Below are 7,608 nucleotides of genomic sequence, written 5' to 3' on the forward strand. Positions count from 1 at the left end.
TGAAGACAAGAATGTTGTGTCTACCATGTGTCTACATTTCCATTCATGGCCTTCATCTAGACTTACGGTTGTTAGTCCTGGTCTAGTGCATGACACATGACATGGAAAAACACAATTGTCACTCCTTTGTAATCAGGGGTGATCTTAATTCAAACTCCCTCTTGATCAGGGACCTGTCAAAGCTCCCTCTTAGCTAGGGACTCTTCTATATATCAACAAATTTTTCTTTGTGGGTCCTTTATCTACTTGATCAACTTCTCTCCTTGATGTCATAAAAATTCGATTGAGCTTCTTTCTTGTAGGGCATCAGCCATCGATCACTTTCGTTCTTGGTTCATCATGTTATTCCTTTCTTTATGGAAAGTGGCCTTCTTAATACATATATGGAAACTTCGGCATATAACTACTTCTTTCCCATCATGCTTCTTTCAGGAATTTCCATCCACCACATGAATGTCAGTTGTACTTGTACTTACAACTCTTGTTCCAGTAGCCCTGCATGCACTCATCCAAATATTATTCAAGAAATCAAAACATAACATTAAATCAAATCGTACCTTACTAGATGGCTCTTCATCATGAGATCTTCCTGTAGGTATCAGCATCCTGCATTCATGTTGACACATATCACAAAGATATCCATTGTCAAGGGCCTCCATCTTTTTCAAACTTTCATCAGAGTCTTCATATCCTTCTGGGAGATTTCCTAGTCAAATCTTCTTGGTCTATTGGATGTTTATTTCCTTCATCATGGTTGCATATCTCACAATCTCTTCATTCCTTACTCATTCCATTAGACAAGCTTTCAATTAGAGTTTCTTAACTGTAGTCAACCACCTCATACTTCATATGAGGACATATTATGTTGATTTCATCTTAGTGTGACTTTATGCCTTCCTGCATCCTTTCAGAGGAGGAGATCCTTTTTCTCTTGATCATGATTCTTAAGATAGAAGTAATGATCCATGTTACTTGTAACCATATGACATGACATTATAATATTAAACACAATCATACATACCTTATTTTACCTTCAGGTCATCGAGGCTTCTTCCAACAGCTTCCTTGATTGAAAAGATCTTCAATCCCTTGATCTGTTTCATGTCATATCATCATCTCATGGATTCCATAAATTGGAGTTCTTGTTAAGACACTTGCTTCCTCTCTAGATTAGTGAACCCTATGATGAAGATTCCATCAAAGAATTTTGAGGATCTTGTATATCCCCAACTGGCAGATGCTTCATTTTTGACTTGATGTATGATGAGCCTTAGATGACTCCTTTCTTTCCTTCAATGTCCACTAAGGTTCCCAAGAGCTATATATCCTACATGTTGTCTTCCATGGATTTTTTTCCTTCATGATCCTTATGAAGATGTTATGAGCTTTTGTTTCTAATGTTTTCATGATGCCATGATGCATCTTATTATCAGTGTCATATCTTTTAACACAAGATTTAGGAGCTTATGATAAGACCCTTTTGTGAGGGATACTATCTTACTCATAGAAGAGATTTGTTACTCCCTCTTTCCTTGGCCCCTTTCTTTAGCTTCCTCCATCTTTCAGTGATATGAACTTCCAAAAAAAATTCTGTAGCATTGAATCTTAACTCTACTTATTTTTTGTTTATGCTTGAGGACCAACCTTGCCTATCTTTTCTACACATGGTTGAATTCTTTCATCCTTTAATACTGTAGACTGCAACTTGTCTTTCTCTATCTAGCATAGAGACCACAAATTGTCGAGTGAGGTAACCTTCTTTGTTCATTGATATTTGTTACCTCACTCATCAAAGATGACTCCCTTCTTGTCATCTTTCCTAGATCTTCATGAAGTCATTCCTTCATTCTTTGATACCTTTACTATTGTGTTGGTCTAAGTGATGTGACCTTCTTTACTTTAATTTCCGAGAGAATATCTAGCATTTCATATATCTCTCTTTATGTCTCTTCTCTTGCTATTTAGGTATGAGAGTACTTTTGAGTGATGCCATATGAATCTCATGATGCATTCAAACAATGCTTTGACCTTCATAGACCTTTAGATATCAATTATTTCTCTTTTCTATGAGGATTATGACAATCCTCCTTATTATCTGCAAGGACTTTCGATTATCTAGCCGGTTTATAAATCCCCTTGCAATCATGAAATCATTTAACCAAATCTTATTATAAAATTGAAAGATACTTACTTGGTGTGTGAAGAGGAGATCTTCACATTGATGCTTCTTTTGCTTGAGCTACCTATCATTAGTATCCTTTCAACACAACTTCCTTGCATTGTTCAACACCAAGCAACTACTGCATTTTATGATATGCTGAGATTATTTGATTCCTTCACTATGAGGGTATGGAATCGAAATCAAGAATTTTGAGAGCATTGTCATGATGTCCACCCGAGATGTGGCATTGTGTTCTCCTTCTGAAGTGATATTGTTGTAATGTATGTTGTGACTGTACATCTTTGTAACCTTTCTACAATGCTCCTTGCTTGAGTTGACTAGCATGAGCAAAGATCTTTGTGGCCTTCCAGCATTGTTCAATACCAATCATTGAAACTGCTTAAGTCATTAAGATTGTTGTGGTATGACATGGGTTGTAATGACACCCAAAGTTTGAGGCTAGCACCAAGACTATGAAAGGTGCTTTGTTTTCTTTTTGTTGTAGTGTAGATTAGGATTGCTCCTCGAATTTTCGACCTTCTCCAAGATGAAAATCTTTGTTGATGTAGACTTCTTGTTGTATACTTGATCCTTTATTATTGACAAAACCCTTAACCTTACTTTGATGACTTTGAAGACCGATCCTTGTATGTCTCTTTGATGCAATTTTCGACCTTCTCCAAGATGACAATCTTTGTTGATGTAGACTGCTTGTTGTATACTTGATCCTTTATTATTGAAAAAACCCTTAACCTTACTTTGATGCCTTTGAAGACCGATCCTTGTATGTCTCTTTGATGCCCTTCCTTTGACTTTTGAACCTTACCTTTGATACCATGTTGAAGAATCTAGGGCAGTTAGAGTTAGAGTGATTCTTCCTAGCATGATAACAATTTGTGAAGTGCTTTTACAATTTATCTTAGCTTGATCTTCTTCTTATTATTAGTGTGTGTGTTTGCTTCATCAAATTGCTACCAAAACAAAGAGACAAGAACACAAGATGTTGGCTTTCTGCCAAGGCCAAAACCTCTCCCTCTTGGAGAGGAAAACCCGCACACAATTCTTCTTATAGAGATTCCAATTGACGAATACCAAGACCTTGACCCTTGACCTCCTAGGCCACTCCAAGACCAAGACATCAATCCTCTTCTTACTGTAGAGATCATCATCATCATTATTGTTGCTTCACTGAGATCATCATCATAGTACCACAGAGGTTCTTGTAGTTGCACCATTGCTTGTACTTCCACCTAGATCATTGTTTCATCACCATATCAACGAGGTCTTTTATACTTGCATGTGAGCTGCTCCGAGATAGTGATCATGACCAAGACCATCATTGCTACTTCACCTTGATCTTGACTGTGTCTAGAATGTTGGAATGAGATCACTAGTAAGTATGTTGAGACTGTAGTGACACCTAGAGAGTAGGTTGAGACAAAGGGTGTTACTTTAGGACCCTTCCATTCACAAGTATGCCGAGACTGATATGTTGTTATGGTGATGACTGTGAGATTGTAAGGACGCTGAGTATAGTCAACTATGATGGTCAAACTAACCAAAAATGTTATGTTCAAGCCTGGTCAAACAACCCTCTTGTCAAGTCAATATTTTTCCTAAGAAACTCGGCCTTCTTTGATATCCCTAGGTTGAATTTCAAACTCCCATAATATCCCTAGAAACTTGGCCCTATTGCCCAAAAATGGTTGCCCAAAAGTTTGACATGTTGCCCAAAATATGCCCAAAAAGTCACATGTGTGAAGTAGAGATAGAGATATATGCTTGAGATGAATTGATGCAGGAGCATTCGGCTCAGAAATATCATTGTATTTTAGTAGACATAGGGGGTCTTGTGTTTTCAAGGAAGTTGGTTTCCTGAGTATTAAATTAATGTAATTATTAAGGTTTTGAATGATTTTAATGAGAGAAACTAGAATAGGGATTAATTAAGTATTGTGAAGCATATTTGTAAATGTTCTCGAATGTAGGAGAACATGAGCGATGATGAGTGATTAGTGAGGATTGAGATATTTTGAAATACTGTAAATCCTAGATTAGGAATTGGTTTCATGATTTTGGGGATTAAAGAGAATCCTTAGGATTTAGTTAAGTTGTTGAGATCCTCAAGGGATCATTGAGAGATTTTAGGATTTGATGAGCAGATTAAGGATCTGAACCAGGGAATGGGTGACAAAACCTTTTGTATAAATCTAAGCCTAAAATGCATAGAAGAGGGTTAGCTAGCTAGGAGTTAGTTTGAGAGTTTAGATAGGATTTTATTGTAAGCCTACGGGCAGATAGGAAAGGGAAAAGGCCACTGATTAGAAAATTAGGCCAGAGAGAGAAACTCAATATGTAAATGATTGTTTATAAAGATAGAGAATTCAATTCCTGAGTTGTGTGATGTGTGATAATTAATGAAATTATAGTTGTGTGTGAATTAGAGTTGTTCTGCATAGTATATGTATGTACATGGAATTGAAGCAGAATGCAGAGAAGAAGTGGAGGATGAAGGATCGTGATCTGATCGTTTAAATCCGTTTGAAGGATCAAAGTTGAAGCTCAGGAGTGACAGAGTTTAAGAGTATGCGGAAGTAATTTCAAGAGGAAATTGTGTTGCAGAACAACTAAAGACCAGAAACCCTGGAGAACACCTAATACACAGAAGAACAGAGAGAGGAAAATGCACAGAGGAGGAGTACAGCAATCGGAAGTGATTGAACAAGTTCAGAAGGGATAAACGCACAAAGGAAAATATAGGCGAGTCGGGTGAATATACCAGAACACTAAGAAATCCAATAAAGACAAAGGAAAGGAAAGGCGCGAAGAAATGAAGTAACTGTGCACAGGAACTGTTGGATCAGTCAGATCAACAGACAGAAAGAATGGAAGGTGAGCGGCGGAGATCTTATAGCGCCAACTAAAGTGAAGAAGCAAAGGGATCAGATTAAGCCACGTGTTAGCAGAAGGACGGAAAACAACATTTCTACGAGTTCACGCGATTAACCTTATGGGTTGACACGTAGCACCTGGAGGAAAGAGAAAACCACTTTTCTCGCGTGCTCTCAGTGTAATATCGATCATGCATGTAATCTGCGCAAGATTACGCGATCACCATTGGATTGAGGTAGGAGGAGTAAACGGTGGAGATCGGCCAAGCAAGTTGGCGATCAGGTGACACGATGACCGTCAAATTAAGGAATGAGATCGACGGCGAGGATTTAACGCGCTAGAGGAAGCATCGGTAAATGTGCAAAGGTTTGTGAATCAACAGAAAGGTAAGCTTTAAGTGGTTTATGGTATATTTCTATTATATGGGAATTATAATAGAAATGAGTGGGTTTAATGTATTAGGGGTTAAGTTTGAGTTAACCAAAGTCTAAAGATCGTGGTATGGTTAATATGCGCGGGTGATTACCGAAGAGTTAAGTTATAAGGATTAAGAATTAACCAAAGATATTGAAGGGTCATATAGTTTCCGCCCAAAGGTTAATTAAAGTTTAAGACTTTGGATAGTTAATTAAACGTTTCCACATAGAGTTTAATTAAGAACATTAAACCTTGGACATAGAGGGTTTTCACCATGAATTAGGTGATTAATCTTGGGACATGTATATGAAATGCATATTACATGCATACTGTGGATATATGTAGCTTAGGCTGGCATCATTTGGTATCAGAGTTGAACAAGGGAATTATGTGTGTAAAAATAAATTCTTTGAGAAACTTAGAACAGAGTTATGTTTTGAAGGTGTATACAGGTGAATGGTGATGAAAGCAGGCAAGAGGAGATCAGATTTTGAATCTGACAAACAGTAGGCACATAGAGATAAAGTGTAGCAGAATATTGGGAGAATTTGCAGATGTAAAGGAAATAGAGAACAATCCATTCAAAGTGCAGGTGAATGGTAGAACGAGATCATGCATAGGTCTTGAAGATAGCAAGTGAGAAGATTGCAGCAACCTAGAGCAAGAAGTGCTCAATTGGTTCCAGAGGAGAGAACCAAAGAGATGCCAAAAGACTAAGCTCAGAGGAGAGAAGCTTAGTGAGGCATGTGTAGCAAGAAGGAGACTTGTTACTGCAAAGGTATTGTTGCAGCTCACTGAAAGATCATAAAGACAATTCCACAGAGGATGTGGGTAGAATTGCTAAGGGATGAAAAAGCTAGTAAGAGTTTCTGAATGAAAGCAGAATGTGGCAGAACCTTGAAGAATTCTACCAGGGGTTGGATAAAGAGGACAGTTGTGTTCTTAAAATGTGCAGATGAGTTGAAGCCTAGAAGGAGCAGAGAGAAGTGCTCAAAGAGGTTCCAGAGAATAGAGAACCAAGCGCTTGCCAAAAGACCAGGCACAGAAGAGAGCTTGGTGAGGTAAGTGGCAGCAGGGAGGACTCGTTATTGCAGAGGCTTTAGTGTAGCTCATAATAAGTGAGTGAGGAACTCATGAAGATAGAAAAAGAGATGACTACTAATAGTAATAATAGAAGTAACATAGGTTCTGAGGAAGACCACAACGGAAGAAAAGTGAAGAAGGAGGATGCCAAGGTAAATGGAAAGAGAATAAGTCAAGAGGAGCATGGCAAAGAGATTGCAGAGTTAAAAGAACAACTCGATGTATTAAGGATGCTACTAGAGGAAAACCAAAGACAAGGTTGGGTCTTGAAGAAAAAGGCAGTGAAGTGGCATAAGTTACAGAGAAGACTACAGCAGAGGTAAGTGAAGTGGCTAGTGGAAAAACTTAGAGAAGATGAGTTGGAAATGGAAGTTTCTATTTGTGAAGCAGAATAGGGTGAAGTTCTGGGTGAAGATGAAGAATGGAGATTAGTTAAAGATCTCATGAACTATTGTGATAGTTCAAGACAACAAGAAGTTTACTTTGCTGAAGAAGAAATTATTGATGATTTTCTAAACTGTTGGACAAATTCAGATCAGCAGGAGGATGTAAAACTTTGTATATTTGAATCTAATAATTTTGATGTGATTACAAGTTTTGCAGAGGATGAGCAATCTTTTGAAGTTGTCAAAAGTATGGAAGAGTATCTTTCAGAAGATAATTACTCTGAAGTAAAGAATGATGGAGAATGTCTCTTGAATGAGAAAAGCAATGAATTATTGCAGTAGAAAGAATTTAGTAATACATTGGTGTTTGAAGTTGTTACAACACAGGAACAATGTCTTGTGAAAGAAAGAGATGAGATTCAATGTGAAGAACTGATATGTGAAGCAACAGTTGAGATTGTTGAACCTTGTAATTCTCAAACTGATAATTTGTGTATAAATGCAGAAATTATAAGTGATGATGAAGCACTAATGAAGTGTCACAGAGAAATTGAATTACTGGAATATTTGCTGGAAAACTCAGAGTATGACAGTGTGATCGCAGAAGAAGGGGTTCATTATAGTGGACAAGAGTAGAAAGACATCATTGAAACAGATGGAGTGGAAGAA

This window comes from Pinus tabuliformis, chromosome 9 (genome assembly GCF_031772625.1).
Source record: "Pinus tabuliformis cultivar Carrire ecotype Pingquan chromosome 9, CPIR1, whole genome shotgun sequence".
In the NCBI taxonomy this organism is placed as follows: Eukaryota; Viridiplantae; Streptophyta; class Pinopsida; order Pinales; family Pinaceae; genus Pinus; species Pinus tabuliformis.